The sequence below is a fragment of the Panthera onca genome, chromosome A1 (assembly GCF_046562875.1).
Source record: "Panthera onca isolate mPanOnc1 chromosome A1, mPanOnc1 haplotype 2, whole genome shotgun sequence".
Classification (NCBI taxonomy): domain Eukaryota; kingdom Metazoa; phylum Chordata; class Mammalia; order Carnivora; family Felidae; genus Panthera; species Panthera onca.
In genome coordinates this window covers 180,961,189-180,984,677 of record NC_138339.1, presented here as the reverse complement: position 1 = coordinate 180,984,677, position 23,489 = coordinate 180,961,189, and positions in this window count along the sequence as shown.

The window sequence follows — 23,489 nt, the reverse complement described above, 5'->3', positions numbered from 1 at the left end:
ATTCAATGAAACAGATTTTGATGAGCAAAGGAACACAAAAGGAAAGTTCCAAGAAATAAGAACAGTAAAGAAAAACTGAAAACAGATGGACATAAAAATTGTGTATCTCTACAAATTCAAAAATATTTCATGGGCACTTACAATGTGAAATATATCTTCAGGGTTGAACAAAAAACACTCATATTTTCAAAAGTGGGAAACATAAACACATGCATCAAATATTATAAAACAGGAATGTAATGAAAATACTTTGGGACATAAAAAAAAAACATTTAAGAAAGGTATATTTTAGACATATGCTTATATAATTCTAATAGTTTATTATTCAATGACTTTGTTGAGGGGAGTTTTTTGTAGTTTTTTTAAAATTTATTTTTTAGTGTTTTTTATGTTTTTATTTTATTTTTGAGAGAGAAACAGAGTGTAGGGGAGGGGCAGAGAGAAAGGGACACACAGAACCTGAAGCAGGCTCCAGGCTCTGAGCTGTTGGCACAGAGCCTAATGTGGGGCTCCAACTCACGGCCTATGAAATCTTGATCTGAAGCTGAAGTCGACCACTTAACCAACTGAGCCACCCAGGCACCCTGTTTATTTCTTTTAATACACATTTACACTCCGGTTACATAGTCTCCCTAAATAATAAATGTATTTATTCAGATTGCATGTGGTCACACACATATATGCACACATTTCATGTTAGGAATCAGGTAGTAAGACTTCCCTTAAGACAGGAAATTTTATTATACTTCATATGACTTGTGGGGACAAAAAGCTGAGTTAAGGAAAATGCTGCTATTTGTCATATGGATGTTCCAGGGAACCCATGAAGCATCAAGCACTGCTTATTTCTTCTTGCATAAGACAGAAGATACAGAAATATGCATGACATACTGAAAAGTCAGTTGTGCAAGAGTGAAGTGTCTTACATTCCGCCTAATTTTCTCTGATCTTCTAGTGATGACATTAATTTGGTACCAAGGTTACAAATTGCTCTTCTGCACCCAGATACCAAGGTGTGTGAATTTTGTCCCTCCAAACAGTCGAGGCCATCTGAGGAAATTTACAAGTAGAACTGATCCTTCAGTCACTCAACATATTTATAGATATGTCAGTTCTGCTCAAAGTAGAGCATGCCAAGATAGTAACTCTTCACAGATTCTGTAAGACTTGCAAAGAGGCTTATGGGAACCACCTTTTAATTAGCAGACAGAGTTTGCTCCTCTTTGGGACACATTAACCCTAACCAACACACCAAGATTCTGAAATCTGTCAGCGGAGAAATACTGGCAATCATTCATTTTGCTTCTTTCCACTGAAACGTTTCCCAAAAGATAATGATTTCTCAGTTAAAACACAAGGAGGAAATGATTTTGAAATTCCATTTGACAGCATTTTGTAAATTGGAACCCCAAATTCTTCGTATCACTTTTCTGTTTAGATTACTCCATTACACTACTTAAAAATAACATAAATTCTATTGTTTTTGAATGCCTGCATTGCACAGACAAATTTTATAACTTTATATATTTTATTAAAGAAATATGTGGATTTTCTCCATATTTAGCTTAATAGAACTTGAATCAAACTGAAATGTTGTATCTTATTTCAATTAAATATGCATCAAATTTACACAATGCACTCTTGCAGATTCTTCTCTCCTAAAGGATTTTGATGATATTTTGTTAATCTATTGCCGAATATGTAGACTTAACAAATCAGGTCAGTGGATATAAAATTAAAAGACTCTTTTGTTTAACAACCTTGCACTTGTTCATTATGTAATGTAAACCTATAGTTTTGTTTTATGGTGTTTTTATGTATTTTGTTTTATGCAGATTTTATTTTTAAAAAGGGTATTTTGGATCTTTTAGTAGTGTTCTATTTTATTTTGATTATATACGTGGGATGTGGCTCCTTTTTGTGTCTTAAGGGTAAAACCATTTTTTTCTAATTTTTTTTCCTTTTCTTTTTTTTTTAACGTTTATTCATATTTGAGAGACAGAGAGAGACAGAGCATGAGTGGGGGAGGGGCAGTGAGAGGGAGACACAGAATCTGAAACAGACTCCAGGCTCTGAGCTGTCAGCACCGAACCCGACGTGGGGCTCGAACTCACAAGCTGTGAGATCATGATCTGAGCCAAAGTCGGATGCTTAACCGACTGAGCCACCTAGGCACCCTAAGGGTAAAACCATTTAATTTTAAGCCAGTCAAGTTATGATGCTACTAGTATGACTTACTTAAAACTATAAATGATATATTTGATTCCTGTATCTTTCTCCTTTTCTTCCTCTAGAAAGATTTAGTTGAGATAACATTTAATTTTCACTGATCTGTAAAAAATATTATTGAAATATATAACATTAACATTTCAGTTTAATATTATAGTTATGAAAATATTTCTTAATGTATGAAATTCTGTTGAATAAGTATAATAGACTTGGAGAAATTACAGAATGTTAATCAAAAATAAATATCTGATATTTTTAAATGTTAAACTTTTTAGAATATATGCCCCTTTTAAGCTCATTGTCTGAATATTGATAGTTTAACCACTTACATTTACTCAACTAATTACTATTAATAAGTAATATGCTCATTTTTTCTAATATTTGTATAACAAGGAAGATGTAGAGAAGCAAAAATGACCATTCATTATCACAATTGAGAAAGATAAGAGCCAAAGGGTCTGAGAAAATGCACACTATGCAATCTCTATAGTACCAGTAAATGGGTGAAAATAGTCTTTAACATATTATCTTGGTAGCGAACTGACATCTGGATTCAGGTGCAGAATGGGAGCCCCCTGCTTCTCTACATTAGTGCACTAAATTAGCAATCAACTACTTCATTGTGGAATCCAGTGCTGTTTCCAAACAGAGAATGCCAGCATCCGATGTCAGGGTTGCTAAGTGCCTGATTACACTAAGACAATGAAGGGCTGCCAAAGCTTTCCTTTCGTCTAGCTTTTACACTAAAGCCAAGAGACATTTGGTATGCAGAACAGAACGTAGTCAAATATGGGTAATTGAAAGATTTAAATTAGGTTGTTTCTGTGTGATCCCCTTTTCTTACAATCACATCCTTCTACTTTCCCTGGCCGTGGAAAGGGTGTGTTTGGATCTACATTTCTTTTTTTAAGGAAATGATGTAAAGATCTACTAAAAAAATCAATTGTTTATATTTGTTCTGTCTTCATCCATCCTAATGTGGTTTTAAGATTTGTGCACATTCAGTTTTATTTAACGCAATTGTTATAATCTCTAGGCATCCCTTGTTGTAATTAAGGGCTTAACAATCAGTTTCCCAAAATTATATTGGATGTTCCCAGTAAAAATTTACACAGAGGCATTTTCTCTGCCTTGACTTCACACACACGGTAACACAGTTCTCATCCTGTACCAGGTCTTGGTGTTAGTTTTAGCCACAGGCTCCCTGAAAATAGACAAGTTGATTAATGATAAAATGAAGGTTATTCACTTCCAAAATTGTCTGACATGCCTGTAATATTTGATCACTGAACAAAACAATCCTCCATTGTCCCCTAACTTACTTAGAGCTCTGTTTCCTCAAATGGTTTCATTAGTGTTCCACCTTAAATTCTACACCTAGCCAATGTAATATCCACACGAATGCTTCAGGATCTCACATGTATACACATTTATATGATCAGTCCGGACTTAAGTCTCTTATACATCCAACTTCATGCTGCCATGTCTATCTGAAATATTGTGATTATTGTTCCAATCAAAGGGGCTACTACAGAGTTCTCTGTTCTGGTAATGGCATTACAAAGTAGAAATTTGTCAATTAATTATTTTGCTTCTTTCCTCTTCCTGCAATATCTTACATGCTTTCAGACCCCAGGCATGTCTTGCACTCTGTTTCATCTTACTCCAGTCTTGTCACATTAAAGATATGTGGGATGCTTTCTTGTTCCCTTAAACAATTCTCCATCAACTATAGGAGAAAGATAAAACTCCTGTAAGAAGACATTGAAACCCTTCATGATTTAGGCCCTACTCATATTACAAAACTCATCTTTTATCCTCCCCTACCTGAGGATCCTATCTTCCCCTACCCTATATACTTTATGAACCAGCACACTAGATTTTCTATAGTTTCCCGATAAAACAGGTTCTTTTGTGCAACATTAGTCATTTATATTTTGTGTCAGAAAATACTCATTAGCCCCTATACTGCCCAGCTTCACTGGGCTTTTGCTTAGTCTCTGTTTTCCAGAAGATGCTCCCCCACATCATTCCAGCTGGCTAATATATATCATTAGTTAATTCTTTCTAAATGTTGTGATGGTTAATTTTATGTGTCAACTTGAATAGTTCAAAGGGTGCCCAAGTTACACATTATTTCTGGATGTATGCTTTAGGGTGTTTCTGAATGAGATTAGCATTTGAATAAGTGGAATTAGTAAAGTACAAGTCTTCTCCAATGTGAGTGGGTATTAGGCAATCCACGGAGTGCCTGAATAGAGCAAAAGGTGGAGGAAGGAGGAATTTGCCTCCTCTTACTTCCTGCCTACCTACTTGATGCTACACGGGTCTTCTCCAGCCCTTACACTTTGATTTACACTCTTGGCATCCCTGGGACTCAGGCCTTCAAACCTGGACTGTAATGACCCCAAGGGCTTTCCTGGGTCTCCAGCAGCCTGAAGACAGGAGATCATGGAAATTCTCAATGGCCTCATTATGTGAGTCAATTCCTCATAAAAATATTGATCTGTTTCTCTGAAAAACTTTGACTAATAGAAACGTTACATCACTTAGAAATTTAGCCTAAATCACCGCACAAGTTTCAAGTGTCTCACATTTTGACTTTCTTACAGATCTGCAACTGTCTCTCACTCTGTAAATTGACTAACTCACTTGTGTCTCTTTCTTGGTTGTAGGAGGAACCAGATGCAACAATTTATCCTTCACCTTAAAAGGAATATTTTGACATGCCCCACACATAAATAAAAATAATGATTAATTTTTTATTAAGATTCAGTTAATTTTTTGAAAGCCTTTTCAAATATATACATAGAAAATAATTCAAACTATATCTCACAGGCTTGGAAAGTTTAGAATCTGCATTGAAAGGAAAACAAAAGCTAATGAATTAAAACTTTTGTGCTATACACTGAGAAAAAAACACTACGCGTTTAAATGAAGCAAATCTGAGATGTTAGTCATTATCAGACAGAAGTTATGGCTTCAACAAGAAGAAAAGTGTGTCTGTATCAGTGGGGCACATTATCTTGCTTGAGGACTCCCAGAACCTATCTTTCAAAGGTAACTTGAAAAAGACAGAAACCAGAGGTAAGTGTTGTGACATAAGAGTGTTGGGAATTACAAAGTGGAGGTGACATTCGGGTCTAGAATTCCGGTTAGCGCATTAACCCTGCTTTGTGTGTGTAGGATACTGTTTGAATTCAGGTGCCCCAGGGATATCCAGCATTTACCTTTGTGTTGGTAGAAAATATTTTGTCATTTTGTAAACATTTTTTTATTTGTACCTTATCTTAGGACCTATATGAAATATACATGTCAGACAACGTCTACTCCTTGTCTGAAAATGTATGAGCTAAAACTACTTATACTAACATTTCCCATGATGGCAGTGACTACAGTTTGGAGTCATGGCAACTTGGGTTTCAGTCCTGGCTGTGTCACTTACTAATTGTGTGATTATTAGAAAGATTTTAACTTTTCTAGTCCTCAGTTACCTCGTTTGAAAAGCACAGGCAATAATAATACCTACCTCAGCAATTATGAGGATGAAACGAGATGATAGACACCTGGAAGTAATTACATGCCCAATACATCTGTTTATTATCAATGTCAGGTGTCTAACATCTGTAATGTTGCCTCCAATATCTCCTTCCTAAAGTTAAGAGTCTCACTATGTTTTTATTGTTGTTGTAATTTTTAAATGATTTAAGTCTATTGTTCTGGAATATATATAAATAAAGAAGGAGATATAGTTCCAGCAGAATGTCTTATATTGTGGATGTGCACGTTTTAGCATATACAAACATTATTCATTCTTATTTTTATATCTAAATATTGCTTTAAAAAGAGATGAAATAATATAAAATCCTGCATAATAAGAAAACAAAAATAGTTTGATATAGTATCAATATAAAAATAGTGTGCTATTAATTTAGGGCAGTGACAGGAACAAGCTCACAAGGACAATGACAGGAGTGAAATGGTATATTTTTTGAAAAGTATATGGTATGGAAAAGTGAAATGGTATATTGTTTGAAAAGTCTGAAGAAATTATCCAATATATAGAAGTGAGAACATTGATCATGTAGAATTTTAAGCCATAACACCACTTTTATATATGTTATCCAATATTTACCTTCAAATGTTTATCTTAAAATATTGTCTCTTTCTAGTCAGGTTAATCTTTTTCCCTTCTTTCCTAATGAACGTAGATGACAACATCAGCCTAACTGGAGATAGAATTCGGTTATGACTCTATAAAACTGTTTATTCTTCTGCCTTTTCTTAAAATGTTTAACCACATTTTATTTCAAATATTATTATACAAAGTAGGTTAATACTTAATCTCTTTTTTTTAAAGAATCCAATATTAGTTTTAAAATCCAATACTATGAAGAATATGTGGAATACATTTTGTGAACTTCAGTCATTCAATGAGCATTAGTTGGACACACAATATTCCAGATCCCTGGAAATACACCTTTGAAAAACACAAATGTTTCTGTCTCCATGGACCTTATGTATTTGTACACTTTGAGATATTAAGTGAACAGATCCAGGCAATATCTTTTCCCCAGACTCCGCTCCTTTCAAACACTCTAAATTTTAAAATGAACAGATAATAATCCTTAATTAAAATACTTGGAATAAATAAACAAGAATATTTACAAAGGAAATGCGAGTCACACTGAATAAATTATGACTGAGACATACATCTTTGGTTAGTACTAGACGTCAACTACATGCAGCACAGTAAGATACGGCATAAAGTAGGTTGTAACATAATTTACAAATGACTAAAACTTCCCTAAAATTTACAAATGACTTACAAATTTCCTAAAATTTGGAAATTTAAGGTATTTTTACATGTTAATTATGAAGCTTCTGCTTACATAAGAGACAGAGATTGAGAATGAGAGAGAGAGAATGGGAGAGATATTTAAAGTAAGGAATTGGCTTCTCCAAGATGTGCAGTTGGCAAGCTGCAGACCTAGAAGAATGAACAGTGTAGTTCTAATCTGAGTCCAAAAGCCTGAGAACAGATGGTGTAAATTCCAGTCTTAGTCCAAGGCCTGAGAACCATGAGAGCTGATGATGTGAGTCCAGTCTGAGTCCAAGTGTGAAGGTAGATGCAGACTGATGTTCCAGGTTGAAGATAGCCAGGAAGAGAAAGAGAACTCTTTCTTACTCAGCCTTTTATTCAGTTCAGGTCTTTAGTGGATTGGATGTGGCCCAACACCATTGGGAAAGACAATCTTCTTTACTCTACCAATTCTCATCTAGAGTCACCATCACAGATATACCCAGAAATAATACTAAGCTAAATGTCTGGCACACTGTGGCCCAGTCAAACAGATACATAAAATCATTGATCACAGTATCATAGAAGAGAGAAGCAACAAAATGATTGAGTGCATTCATGTGAGTCACATTGTCTGTATTCATATATGGATCTCAAACTATGTAGTTATATGACTTTATTAACACTTGGAGGTTAAAAGAGGAAGGGGTTTACAATGATATTTACTTATACTTGGTGTTTAAAACAAACATATATGTTTATTTAAATAAAATAATAAAATGGAGGGGCGCCTGGGTGGCTCAGTCGGTTAAGTGGTCGACTTCGGCTCAGGTCATGATCTCTCAGTTAGTGAATTAAAGCTGTGCTGACAGCTCAGAGCCCGGAGCCTGTTTCAGATTCTGTGTCTCCCTCTCTCTGACCCTCCCCCGTTCATGCTCTGTCTCTCTCTGTCTCAAAAATAAATAAACGTTAAAAAATTTTTTAAAAAAATAATAAAATGGATACATTTTAAATTTAGAAATAGTTTTTTTCATTATTTCATAATTAAAACCCTATAACTAATTTACACTTCTAGTCATGAGACTGTAATAACAATCAGACTAGACATTTCAAACTAGACAAATAACTGAAGGAAAAAGCACAAAATAAATGTTTTAGATGTTGGACAGCATACAGTTCAGGACCATGATCTATGAGTAAGGATGCTAAATAAGATAAGCTTCACGATTATGCCAACTTTCTGCCTTGAGGCATTTTCTAAACCACAGTATGTATGTGAGGACAGTTGCAACATATAGAACATGCTGCCTTGTTAGGATGAGATCAGAGTGAGAAATTACACAGATACCTAAATATTTTAGAATGAAATGCTGGTGATAAGGCAACTAGGCAGGGAAAAAGATCTGTATATAAGAGCCTTCCCTTGAGTTTTGGGCTAGATCTCATGCATGCCTACTCTTTGCATGAGTCCAGAAAAAGAACAACTATTGGGAACAAAACAACTACTGGCATAAGAACAAGTATCCAAGGACTGTGAGATGAGTATCCCTGGAACTCCTAGAAGACAATTGTGTTGAAAACAATCATAATGGAAGGGCACACTGAGCATTCAGCGATCAGCAGGGGACCCCGAATTCAGTAGAGACCACAGAGACCCCTTCCCATAGTGTTGGGACTAAACTAGACTAGAAGCAAACTCTACATACAAGTGAATACTACATACCTAACACAATCTAAAATAGTCTTCAAAAAGGTCAAGATAATTGCCAAGTAAATTGATTTCCTGCCATGATAAAACTCCCACTCCAGTCCAGTGGTATACTATCCATAATGATTGGTGTACATCCAAAATTATATGCAAAGAAGCAAGGCTGTGTGATTCATAAAGATGAAATTTTTTCTTGATCAATAGCGCTATCCAGAAATCGCTGAAAAGATTGAAATAGCAAGCAAGGACATTAAAGCAGTGGTTATAAAATAATAAAACCTATTAAAGAAAAGATGAACAGGATGTGAAACAAGGAATTTAGTGGTAAATGGAACCTTTAAAAAGTAATCAAATGGAAAAATTTAAATTAAAATATGAAATCTGAAGGGGAAAAAGTCACTAGGCAGGGTTACTAGCATATTAGACAGTGTAAAAGGAAAGAGAGAACATGATGCCAGAGAAATAGAGATTATATCAAAGGAAGTACAGTGTGTAAAAATTGTGGAACTGAATGAACAGAGCCTCATTGATTTGTGGGAAAAAATACAATTTTATATGAAATTTTAGGTACATGCATGGAATTTTAGGCGCGGAATGTAGGTGGGCAGAACAAAGATTTTAAAAATTACGGAAAATGTTCCAATTGTTTGAGAAGCATAAACTTGCATAGTCAAGAAAATCAACAAGTCTCAAGTAAGATAAACATAAAATGACTCATGGGAAAATCATAATCAAAAGGCTGACAATTGGTAATAAGGATCACATCTTAAAAGCAGAGAAATGAAAATATGGATCATGGACAAGTTAAAAGTGACAAGAAAAGACTTATGTGAAACTGTGTAAGCCAGTAGACACAGAGATAAAATCTTAAGTGACTGATGGAAAACAAAACAAAGCAGAACAAACAAAACAGAACAAACCTTGTCAACCTAGAAATCTGTTCAAGTAAGAAAATCCTTAAATTGAAAGCAAACTATGTAAATTTTCAAACAAATAAAAACTGAGAGTATATATTGTTAGCAGACTAGGGCAATAAAACTGTTATAGAAAGTTCTTTAGGATTTCACACAAAATTTGGACCTATATAAGGAAATGGAAAACATCAGAAATTGTAAATATACGAAAAATACATAAATATTATGTCCAGTTTCTTCATTCTTTCATTATCTTCTCTGAAGATAATCCAATATGTAAATCAAACATTATGACAGAATATTTCAGTTTAAAATATATATAAAAGTAAAATGTGTGTTTTAAAGTATAAAATACGATACAAAAATAACAATAATAAGTAAAGAGATTGGGAGAAACTTTCGGAGGTGATGGATATGTTTAGGCATAGATTATGGTGACAGTTTCATAGGTACATACTTCTCTCCAAGCGTCCAAGCTCATCAAGTTGTGTGCATTAAATATATGCATCTTTTTGTATGTCAATCATAACTCAATATAATGTTTTTAAATAAATGTATGATAACACTATCACAAAAGATGGGAGATAGAAAAATAAAACTTTAAGATTCTTAAAACAAAACATGAATGATCTAGGGATATGTGTAGCAATATGGATTAACTTCAAAAAAGAATATGTTGAGTAAAAGAAAACAGACACAAAAGAGTGCACCCGATGACTTATTTATATGACCTTCCAGAAAAGGCAAATCCAGGCAGTAGTGAAAACGATCAGAACAATGTTGAGAAAGAGAGTAGGGTCAGAGGGGATGATGATTTACTGGAAACGTGCGCAAAGGAGGTGTGTGAGTGACAGACATATTCTATGTCTTGATAGGTGCATAGGCTACATGGATGTAAGCATTTGTAAACCCATATGCAGATTGCCATACTAAAGATCTGTGTGTGACACTGCATACAAATAATACTTCAATAAAAATAAATCATTTTAATAAGAAATAGCTATGTTTAAATTTTTTAAGTTTATTTATTTGTTTTGAGAGAGAGAGGGAAGGAGGAGGAGAGAGGCAGAGAGAGGATCCCAAGCAGGCTCCACACGCTCATCGCAGAGCCCTGACTTGGGACTCGAACTCACAAACTGTGAGATCACGACCTGAGCCGAAATCAAGTGTTAGATGCTTAACTTAGGTGCCCCAGAAATAACTATTTAAAACATATGACTTAGATATTCTCATTCTTGCTTTATCTCCTACCCCCAACCGCAACCCTGCCAATACCTGAAATATTAGATGATTTAGAAAGCATATTGAAATACACAGAAACTTTGAAAATTATCTAGTTTATTTCAAGAGTAATTAAATAATATTCTTTATCCCATATACAAAATGATTCCTGGAAATGATAAAGGTGTAATCTCAATACCCATTACATTCACACAGTTTTGCTCTCCTTAAATAAGCATTAGCTCCAAAGAATCATTAACGTGGGAATAAAACTTGACACTGAGTTTAGGGCATTATTGTAATTTCCTGTACAAACACAGGGGCTTATAGTATTGTTAATACAAGTTTGCATTTATTCTGCTGGCCAGGGTACTGGCAATTTCCCTTAATTATAAAAAGTCCTTATGCTTAGAGCATAATGCACATAAGGACAAGGCAAAATGTTAGCAATTAATTCTTAAGTAGGAAGCCATGTGGGTACAATGCAGCATGAGTTATTCCACAGTATTTCAAATCCCACAAAGGGGCACTATCATCAAGAGGTTCAAAATAACTGGCTTCAAACATATAGTTAAAATTAATACAAAATGTACTGCCTTTGGAACCCAGTGTGAGCTGCATGAACCATTTTAGACAAATACTTAGCCTAATCTCACACCAACTGTAAATCATGGACTTTTCTCTTTTCAACTCTAAAAACTGTGGCTTGATTTTCTAGTGAGCAATTCTAGCATTCTTAAAATTAAAATTTTAAAGAAATGGCATGTTAGTCTAAAAAAGATTAAAAAAAATGTTCAGCTTGTCAATAATCTGTCTCCCATACTAATTTCTTAATGGAGGTGGCCTGACATTTTTTAATGAAACGTAAGGTTGTTCAATTTTTCCTCTCTTCATACAATAGGTGGTCCTTCTTTATCATTGGAGCAATTTTTTTTTCAGATTAAATGTGCCAAGAGTAGAACTTAGTCTGTGCACACATTACAAATATCATTTTTCCATTAATAAAAAATATCATACATATAAAGCTAAAATAATATTTCTGTGAAAGTATATGAGCATAAACATAAAATAGTATGTGGCGATATTATATGCAACAAAGATTTTAAAAAGCAGAAGCAAAGATGGAGAGAATAGTATACAGAAAGGAGATAGATTTTAAATGCATATCTGTTTACTTAAAAACAAATAAAAAGATAATTGAGATCAGAATGTAATCATTGTTTTCTGTATATTTTTCTAAAGTTGTTGATCTTTGGATTAGTTTCCTAGGTCTTCTGTACAAAGTACTGCAAACTGGGTGGCTTATTACAACAGAAATTTATGCTACCACAGTTGTGGAGGCTAGAATCCAAAATCAAGTTAGAAGCAAAGGTCATACTCTCCTATTTAATGATATTATTTTTCCTGCTTCTCTCCTAGATTCTGGTGGCTACCAACAATATTTGGAATTCCTAGGTTTGTATTTTTGTTATTCCAATTTCTATTTCCATCTTTACATGGCCATCTTCTGTATGTGTTTGTGTGTGTGTGTGCATGCTTCTAAATTTCTCTCTTTTTAAAAGGTACCAGTCATACTGGATTTAGGGCATACTCTGATCCAGTATGACCTCATCTTAACTGCATAGACCCTAATTCCAAAAATCATCTTGTTCATAGGATCTAGGGGACATGAATTTTCAGGGGAAAATATTGAATCCAATACAATCATAAACAAAATATTTTTAATGTCAACTCTAGAGAGATAATCTCATTCAACGGAGTATTTGGAATTATGATATTGTGACTTTTACTCATCTATTTCATTGTTCATTTGCAAATATTTATAGAACACTTACACAGTGATAGTTGCTGTGGTTACTCCTGGTGGTAAAAAAATGTAGATAAACAAATAAGAAAAATACACAACTTACTACTATGTTAAGTCTTAAGTTTATCATTATTGGCTCTGAAAAATAGATGTGTTACCAAATTGTTAAACATGACATATTCAATGTCATTTCTACAATGGAAGTGTCCCATGTAGGGTTCTCTTTTATTCCATATGGGCCATTTAATGCTTCACTGTCAATTTCTTGGGTTTACCCAAGAAATGATTTACTCATTGTTCCTTAAAAAAGGAATGATCACAACAGTAGCAATCCCACCTTAGAGATAATAATGATCTGATAACATTATGACGGTATTTAGCAGAAAAATAAGATTAGTCAAATTTTTCCCTAAAACATAACACCCTACATAGATACCATGTGCAAACTATATATATATTTAAAATATAAATGGGGCGCCTGGGTGGCTCAGTCGGTTAAGCGGCCGACTTCGGCTCAGGTCATGATCTCGCAGTTCATGGGTTCGAGCCCCGCGTCGGGCTCTGTGCTGACAGCTCAGAGCCTGGAGCCTGTTTCAGATTCTGTGTCTCCCTCTCTCTGACCCTCCCCCATTCATGCTCTGTCTCCCTCTGTCTCAAAAATAAATAAACGTTAAAAAAATTTTAAAAATAAAATAAAATATAAGCAATATGAAACTCTATTACCTGCTAAGTTCTCAAACTCAGATTTTGGTAATAAAATATCTAGAGCTAATTAGGCTAATTTTCAACCAATTTCTGGCTCATCATACAATGATTTTCTAAATATGCTGTGGAAGTCACTGTATTCCAGTTATCTGCAATGACTATTAACCACAGACATTCTTTAGCCTGTGGCCTAAGACTACTAACTTATTGATTCAGAATCTTTGTTGATAAGTATAACAATTTGCATTTAAGTTACTTCTCTAACAGATTCTTCCATTAAAGCTTAAGAACCATTGTTATAGCTCATAAACAGCATTACTTAAAAGGAAAATAAGCTCTTCCAACATGGAATGTTATAGCATGGAAAAACTGAAATGGGGTAAAGGGGTTAGGAGAGAGCAATTGGAAGGGTGTTTGAACAAATGGTAGGAAAGAAATAGTTATAGGGTGGGTGAGAAGAATTGGCAAGGAAGGCGATCTTAAATCTTTGTTGGTGAGATAAAATGCCCAAAAGTCATAGTCAAATATTGATGAAATGTTATCTTACCTATGGGCAAAACCTAGAGACACACACATTTTTTTATTTTGGCATGAGATTTTTTACTAGCATTCAGACTAATTTAGTTTCTTGAAACCTGACCAGTTTTCCTCCTTAGAAGTGAAGTGACCTCACCTATCTATGAAGAATATAAAAGGACAAATTATGAGCTTACTCTAGTGGCTATAACCTTATTCCTCCATTTATGGAAATTTACTTGAAACACTAAAATATTCCTCCAGAAATCTAGGGTCAAGTGAAATCAAGGTAAAAATATCATAGTTAGCTAATGTTACCCAGCCCTCCTGCAAACGTGTTTTACCAAGTTACATTTCAGTTATTATATATTGAACAGCAAAAAAGTCCCTCCATTTTTCAGACGATGGGGCAAAACGAGAGGAGAAGCAAAAATTCCAGCTAAGTTTACAAGTGGCAAAGTGGCTCAGCTGAGGGAATTTCAGCGGAATGGACACACTCAATGGTTCTGTATAGCCTGTAGGAATAATTTGTCAAGACCTTCTGATCTGGCCTCTGCTTATTTCTCTTAACTATGTCTCCCAGTTCTCTTGATAAGCACCTTATCATCTTAGTATACTGAAGTTAGCCCTGTCCATCTCCTGAGCACATGCTGCATCCGTTGCCTAGAAGGTTCTTTCTATTTGCCTGTCTCAGAGCTACACATTTTTTTCAGAAAAAAAATATCTTTATCATAAAGAAAATACAAAGCAAGACAGAGAAGGAGGGGGGTGGTGGGGTGGGGGGAAGATCTGGAAAAAAGATGTCACTAAACATGCTGCCCAAATATGGTTTCCTGCTATGGAGGAGAGTGTTTTGTCCCTTATCCCATCTGCATTTCCTGATTCAAAGAACACTGCTCCTACCAGGGCTGGGCCTAGGGAGCCCCACTTTACAACATACTGTCTTCCAGGGAGTTTGGAAAAGGTTGTATAGTGCTCAGGCTTTCAACATATAGAAGGCAGCACGGAGAAGGCAAGGATGTTACAGCATCTTATTTCAGCTTCAACCCCAGCCCCATCCCTCAGTATTTGTTGATGCCAAAGGGACAGACCCTATGACAATGTAAGTAGCAGTAGGCTGAGCAATGAGGCATATTGACGAGGGACAATGTAAGTAGCAGTAGGCTGAGCAATGAGGCATATTGACGAGGAAGTGAGCAGCATCAACTTGGTTTAGAAGCTGGCCAGGAGGCAGAGTACAATTGAAGAGATGCTGAAGAATTGCGGGAAAAGGTAATTTGGAATCCATAGTCCATCTCTTCCCAGTGTGTCAGTAGCAGAGCCATTCCTTCGTCAAGGGTCTCCAAGGGTGTCCCTTTCACCATATACAAGAAGACCTACATAGCCAAGTAGTGGATGATGTTGGTCAGAGTCAGGATCAGGACAACAGAAATGCTGAATAGAGCCATGTGCAGTAGTCCCACCACGATGATGTGGGCCAGCCAGATGCTTTGGTGATTCGCCAGTCTAGTGTTGGGGTTTTCTTTGCTATGTGCCACCCCCATATTTGCCTGCCAGTTTCAGAAGCCCAACTTGCTTGAGGTTCAGCCCTCGTTTCTACACTTGTGTCTCCTGGAAGCCTGAGCTACACATTTTTTTAAATGTTTATTTATTTTTGAAAGAGAGAGAGTATGAGTGTGGGAGGTGCAGAGAGAGAGACAGGGAATCCCAAGCAGGCTCCACACTATCAGCACAGAGCCCAGTGCAGGGCTTGAACTCACAAACTGTGAGATCATGATCTGAACTGAAATCAGGAGTCAGACCTTCAACCAACTGAGCCACCTAGGTGCCCCCTGAGCTACACAGTTTTAGTGGCGTCACTCTGTTATCAACTCTTTAAAATTCTTAAACATTGCAGTTGAAAACTATGCATAACCTTTTACACACTCACATTTTACCTTTTCTATACCTCTGTTAAAACATTTATTTAATTATGTGAGTTACTAACACATCTCTCTTCTCTGGTAGCCTGATTGTTTCCAATGGTAGCTTTGCTTTCTTTATTTTGACACTTGGGTCTATATCTTTGTAGCTCCTGACATTTTTGAACTTTATCGGAATCCTGTGATTCTGGAAGAGAGCTACAGTTAGAGAAAGCCCCTCACCTTTCTGTGTTCTAGAAACAGCTTACTGGGAACAACCATTCTTCACCACAAGATTTAGATAAAACTTAATGATGCCCTTCCCTTTTGCTTCTCTATGCCAGCCCTCCAAATTCCCATCTCTCGCTCATAAAAATTAGCTGAATCTCTTGTGCTCACTGATCAATCAGAACAAAATGCCCCTCAACAAAACTTTGCTTAAGTTGCTCTCTTCCCAAAGCTTGTGAAATTTGACCCACCTTCAGCAGCACACAACTCCTCCTTGATAGCGTTTCCTGGAATAGGCTACCTAAGAGAAAAGACTCGCTTCCTCTCTACCCTATCTTGCCATTCAGTACTTTTGCTTCTCCCTGGCTGTTCACTCCTCCCTATAAAATAAAAGCCCCTTTACTCTTGGTCAGAATATTCTCTCTACTGCAATCATCCCTCTGAATTAAGTCTTTCCTTACATAGATGTGGATTCACTTCTTATTTGATAATGCTTAATAAATATTTTCATAGATTGATGAATTAAAGGTAAATGCATCTTTTACCACTGCCTCTTCAAATTTTCCACACTTCTTTTCTAACAAACATACTGTCATGAACCTCAAAACTAATCAATATATCCTTATGTTTAATTGACCTCCTAACCCATACCTTTAGTTTACTATGGCTGCAAGTGTATGCTATCTCTGTTCCATTTCTGTTGTACTGGTTTTGACTATGATCATCTCCTCGTTGAGACAAACCACAATAGCTTCCAACTCACTCTCCCTTTTTGAATCTCTTCCTCTTTACATTAATTTTTGCCCCCTTAGTCATCTTTGCAAAATAAAAATAGTTCCTTCTGTGTCATTCCTTATGGAACAAACTTAAATGGCACTCTGTAACCTATAGGAAAAAGTTCAAACTTATTGTCTTATTATAGAGAGAGATTAATTGTTAGACTGGCAGATCCCATTCTGCTCTTACTGCTGTTTATGCTTGAACAATAATTTTATGGACTTCCTATCCATCATAACCCCAGATCACTCTTGTATGCTTTCATGTGTTATATAATTTGTGTTATTTACCTGATGCAAGTTATTTACTTAGAAAGTTCATGCCTAGAAAACCCCTATTCTTCTGCAAGTTGCGTTCAAATTTCACTTCCTTAAATGCATGTCATTCGAATTCCAATCAAGATTAGGTACCCAATTGTCTTTTCATATTTGGCTTAATGTAGTACTTTCAACATATATTGAAGTGGCCTATTTATGTAACTTTTTAGAATCAGACCTTACCAAGTCAATGTTTAATATGATTCTAGAAACACAATTATCACTCCATAAATGTTTTGTATGTTAATTATATATACACGTTTCTATCATTTAATACGTTTTCTGATTATAAAATAAATATATTTTATATAGAGCTATATATATATATATATTTATATATATATATATATATATATATAGAGCTATATAAATATATATATTTATATAGAGCTACTAGAAAATAGCATGGCAGGGCGCCTGAGTGGCTCAGTTGGTTAAGCATCCAACGTAGTCTCAGGTCATGATCTTGCAGTTCATGGGTTTAATCCCTGCGTCGGGTTCTTTGCTGACAGTTCAGAACCTGGAGCCTACTTTGGATTCTGTGTCTCCCTCTCTCCATCTGCCCCTTCTCCTGCTCACACATACACACACTGTCTCTCTTTTTCTCTCAAAACTAAATAAACATTTAAAAAGTAATAAATAAAATACATACATAAATAAAAAGAAAATAGCATGGCAACGATTAGAAGAAAAATCAGTTTTCCCATAAATATGCATTTTTTAAATTTTTCTAATTTTGAGTAACCATTTTATTCATAACATTCTGTCTCAATCTCCATAAATAAAATGTAGTTTCATATGGTTTTATTCATAACATTCTGTCTCAATCTCCATAAATAAAATGTAGTTCATATGGTAAATATGGTATAAAATACTGCGTATTTCTTTATTACATAATTTTAAAGATACAATTTTAATTGTTAAATCTTATTAAATTAGTTACTAATCTGATACCACAACACATTGATTTAAATATTTCACATCTGTTAGACATTTGCATTGTTTCTGAATTTTTACTAATATACATACAACATTATGACATCTGCATAAATAAGTAGTCAGTTACAAGTAAAAGAAGAATAGTCTGATTTTATAAATTTAGAGCATATTAAGAAGTATACCAATATATTATACATAAGAATACATAGGAGGAAGTGTCATAAATTAAAAAATATATATGTGATATATATTATTATATTTGCCTATATGTATTTGCCTATATGTATGCCTCCATCAATAAACACTTGACTGACATATGACTATGTGTGTGTGCTTGCAAGTATGTATTTTTCGACATGCAATTTTTTCCCTCTGGTGTGTATTCTGTTACCTTGAGTCACCTACTCCTTGTAAGTAATAGGTTAACTTATATTCACCCTAGCTCTACCTTTTTTCATATATAAATGCAATAAGAAAATTAATCCTGGATGTAAATAATATAAAATAACAAAGGGGAAAGTATCACCTGGTCTCTTAGACTAAGCACTAAATTTTAAGGCTCTTAGTATATATAACCTTACCTCAGGCATTTCTTGCACTTATAAAGATCAAGAAATTTAGCAATCATTATTATGCTATTGTTTGTATGTTTATTAGACCTCATGCTGCCTGGTTCTTCCTTCACAGTGATGTCTCCATTTGCTTGCTATTCTATCCCAGTCTCTGAAACTTGTAGGGCTTCAATACATATTTGCTGAATAAACTAATAAAGCCTACAAATTAATTTGGGAAAAAGTGAGATTCATGCTTTCATAATTAGAGTAAAATTTAATATTGAGTTCCTCTCCACCATAAGTAAGGATATGTTCCTAATGTGTTGAAACTGTTTAATATTGAGATACTACACTATCAGGTCAAGATATTCCAGTAAGTTACTACATCTTTTATTTAAAATTTTTTTAACATGAAATTTATTGTCAAATTGGTTTCCATACAACACCCAGTGCTCATCCCAACAGGTGCCATCCTCAATGCCCATCAACCACTTTTCCCTCCCTCCCACCACCATCAACCCTCAGTTTATTCTCAGTTTTTAAGAGTCTCTTATGCTTTGGCTCTCTCCCACTCTAACCTCTTTTTTTTTCCTTCCCCTCCCCCATGGGTTTCTGTTAAGTTTCTCAGGATCCACATATGAGTGAAAACATATGGTATCTGTCTTTCTTTGTATGACTTATTTCACTTAACATAACACTCTCCAGTTCCATCCACGTTGCTACAAAGGGCCATATTTCATTCTGTCTCATTGCCAAGTAGTATTCCATTGTGTATATAAACCACAATTTCTTTATCCATTCGTCAGTTGATGGACATTTAGGCTCTTTCCATAATTTGGCTATTGTTGAAAGTGCTGCTATAAACATTGGGGTACAAGTGCCCCTATGAATCAGCACTCCTGTATCCCTTGGGTAAATTCCTAGCAGTGCTACTGCTGGGTCATAGGGTAGGTCTATTTTTAATTTTTTGAGGAACCTCCACACTGTTTTCCAGAGTGGCTGCACCAGTTTGCATTCCCACCAACAGTGCAAGAGGGTTCCCGTTTCTCCACATCCTCTCCAACATCTATAGTCTCCTGATTTGTTCCTTTTAGCCACTCTGACTGGCGTGAGGTGATATCTGAGTGTGGTTTTGATTTCTATTTCCCTGATGAGGAGCAATGTTGAGCATCTTTTCATGTGCCTGTTGGCCATCTGGATGTCTTCTTTAGAGAAGTGTCTAATCATGTTTTCTGCCCATTTCTTCACTGGATTATTTGTTTTTCAGGTGTAGAGTTTGGTGAGCTCTATAGATTTTGGATACTAGCCTTTTTTCTGATATGTCATTTGCAAATATCTTTTCCCATACCATTGGTTGCCTTTTAGTTTTGTTGATTGTTTCCTTTGCAGTGCAGAAGCTTTTTATCTTCATGAGGTCCCAATAATTCATTTTTGCTTTTAATTCCCTTGCCCTTGGGGATGTGTCAAGTAAGAAATTGCTGCAGCTGAGGTCAGAGAGGTCTTTTCCTACTTTCTCCTCTAGGGTTTTGATGGTTTCCTGTCTCACATTCAGGTCCTTTATCCATTTTGAGTTTATTTTTGTGAATGGTGTGAGAAAGTAGTCTAGCTTCGTCCTTCTGCATGTTGCTGTCCAGTTCTCCCATCACCATTTGTTAAAGAGACTCTTTTTTCCATTGGATGTTCTTTCCTGCTTTGTCAAAGATTAGTTGGCCATACTTTTGTGGGTCTAGTTCTGGGGTTTCTATTCTATTCCATTGGTCTATGTGTCTGTTTTTGTGCCAATACCATGCTGTCTTGATGATTACAGCTTTGTAGTAGAGGCTAAAGTTTGGGATTGTGATGCTTCCTGCTTTGGTCTTCTTCAAAATTACTTTGGCTATTCGGGTCTTTTGTGGATCCATACAAATTTTAGGATTAGGTGTTCTAGCTTCGAGAAGAATGCTGGTGCAATTTTGATTGGGATTGCATTGAATGTGTAGATAGCTTTTGGTAGTATTTGCATTTTAACAATATTTATTCTTCCAACCCATGAGCACGGAATGTTTTTCCATTTCTTTATATCTTCTTCAATTTCCTTCATAAGCTTTCTATAGTTTTCAGCATACAGATCTTTTACATCTTTGGTTAGGTTTATTCCTAGGTATTTTATGCTTCTTGGTGCAATTGTGAATGGGATCAGTTTCTTTATTTGTCTTTCCATTGCTTCATTATTAGTGTATAAGAATGAAACTGATTTCTGTACATTGATTTTGTATCCTGCAACTTTGCTGAATTCATTTATCAATTCCAGCAGACTTTTGGTGGAGTCCATTGGGTTTTCCATGTATAGTATCATGTCATCTGCAAACAGTGAAAGCTTGACTTCATCTTTGCCAATTTTGATGCCTTTGATTTCCTTTTGTTGTCTGATTGCTGATGCTAGAACTTCCAACACTATGTTAAACAAGAGAGGTGAGAGTGAAGATCACTGTCGTTTTCCTGATCTCAGGGGGAAAGCTCTCAGTTTTTCCCATTGAGGATGGTGTTAGCTGTGGGCTTTTCATAAATCGCTTTTATGATGTTTAAGTATGTTCCTTCTATCCTGACTTTCTTGAGGGTTTTTATTAAGAAAGTGTGCTGAATTTTGTCAAATGCTTTTGACAGGATCATATGGTTCTTATCTTTTCTTTTATTAATGTGATGTATCAGATTGATTGATTTGTGAATACTGAACCAGCCCTGCAGCCCAGGAATGAATTCCACTTGATCATGGTGAATAATTCTTTTTATATGCTGCTGAATTAGATTTGTTAGTATCTTATTGAGCATTTTTGCATCCATATTCATCAGGGATATTGGCCTGTAGTTCTCTTTTTTTTTTGCTGGGTCTTTGTCTGGTTTAGGAATGAAAGTAATGCTGGCTTTATAGAATGAGTCTGGAAGTTTTCCTTCCCTTTCTATTTTTTGGAATAGCTTGAGAAGGATAGGTATTATCTCTGCTTTAAGTGTCTGGTAGAACTCCCCTGGGAAGCCATCTGGTCCTGGACACTTATTTGTTGGGAGATTTTTGATAACTGGTTCAATTTCTTTGCTGGTTATGGGTCTGTTCAAGCTTTCTATTTCTTCCTGTTTGAGTTTTTGGAGTGTGTGGGTGTTTAGGAATTTGTCTATTTCTTCAGGTTGTACAGTTTGTTGGCATTTAATATTTCATAGTATTCCCTGATAATTGCTTGTATTTCTGAGGGATTGGTTGCAATAATTCCATTTTCATTCATGATTTTATCTATTTGGGTCATCTCCCTTTTCTTTTTGAGAAGCGTGGCTAGAGGTTTATCAATTTTGTTTATTTTCTTAAAAAACCAGCTCTTGGTTTCATTGATCTGCTCTACAGTTTTTTTAGATTCTATATTGTTTATTTCTGCTCTGATCTTTATTATTTCTCTTCATCTTCTGGGTTTGGGTGTCTTTGCTGTTCTGCTTCTATTTCCTTTAGGTGTGCTGTTAGATTTTGTATTTGGGATTTTTCTTGTTTCTTGAGATAGGCCTGGATTGCAATGTATTTTCCTCTCAGGACTGCCTTCACTGCATCCCAAAGCATTTGGATTGTTGCATTCTCATGTTCATTTGTTTCCATATATTTCTTAATTTCTTCTCTAATTGCCTGGTTGACCCATTCATTCTTTAGTAGGGTGTTCTTTAACCTCCATGCTTTTGGAAATTTTCCAGACTTTTTCCTGTGGTTGATTTCAAGCTTCATAGCATTGTGGTCTGAAAGTGTGCATGGTATGATCTCAGTACTTTTGTACTTATGAAGGGGTGTTTTGTGACCCAGTATGTGAACTATTTTGGAGAATGTTCCATGTGCACTCGAGAAGAAAGTATATTCTGTTGCTTTGGGATGCAGAGTTCTAAATATATCTGTCAAGTCCATCTGATCCAATGTATCATTCAGGGCCCTTGTTTCTTTATTGATCCTGTGTCTAAATGATCTATCCATTAATGTAAGTGGAGTATTAAAGTCCCCTGCAATGACCACATTCTTATCAATAAGGTTGCTTATGTTTGTGATTAGTTGTTTTATATATTTGGGGGCTCCTGTATTTGGCACATAGACATTTATAACTGTTAGCTCTTCCTGATGGATAGACCCTGTACTTATTGTATAATGCCCTTCTTCATCTCTTTTTACAGCCTTTAATTTAAAGTCTAGTTTGTCTGATATAAGTATGGCTACTCCAGCTTTCTTTTGACTTCCAGTAGCATGATAGATAGTTCTCCATCCCCTCACTTTCAATCTGAAGGTGTCCTCAGGTCTAAAATGAGTCTTTTGTAGACAGCAAATAGATGGGTCTTGTTTTTTTTATCCATTCTGATACCCTATGTCTTTTGGTTGGAGCATTTAGTCCATTTACATTGAGTGTTATTATAGAAAGATATGGGTTTAGAGTCATTGTGATGTCTGTAGGTTTCATGCTTATAGTGATGTCTCTGGTACCTTGTCTCACAGGATCCCCTTAGGATCTCTTGTAGGGCTGATTTGACGAATTCCTGTAGTTTTTGTTTGTTTTGGAAGACCTTTATCTCTCTTTCTTTTCTAAATGACAGACTTGCTGGATAAAGGATTCTTTGTTGCATATTTTTTTCTGTTCATCACATTGAAGATCTCCTGCCATTCCTTTCTGGCCTGCCAAGTTTCAGATGGATAAATCCATCACTAGTCTTATTGGTCTCCCTTTATATGTTAGAGCATGTTTATCCCCAGCTGCTTTCAGAATTTTCTCTTTATCCTTGTATTTTGCCAGTTTGACTATGATATGTCCTGCAGAAGGTGGATTCAAGTTACGTCTGAAGGGAGTTCTCTGTGCCTCTTGGATTTCAATGCCTTTTTCCTTC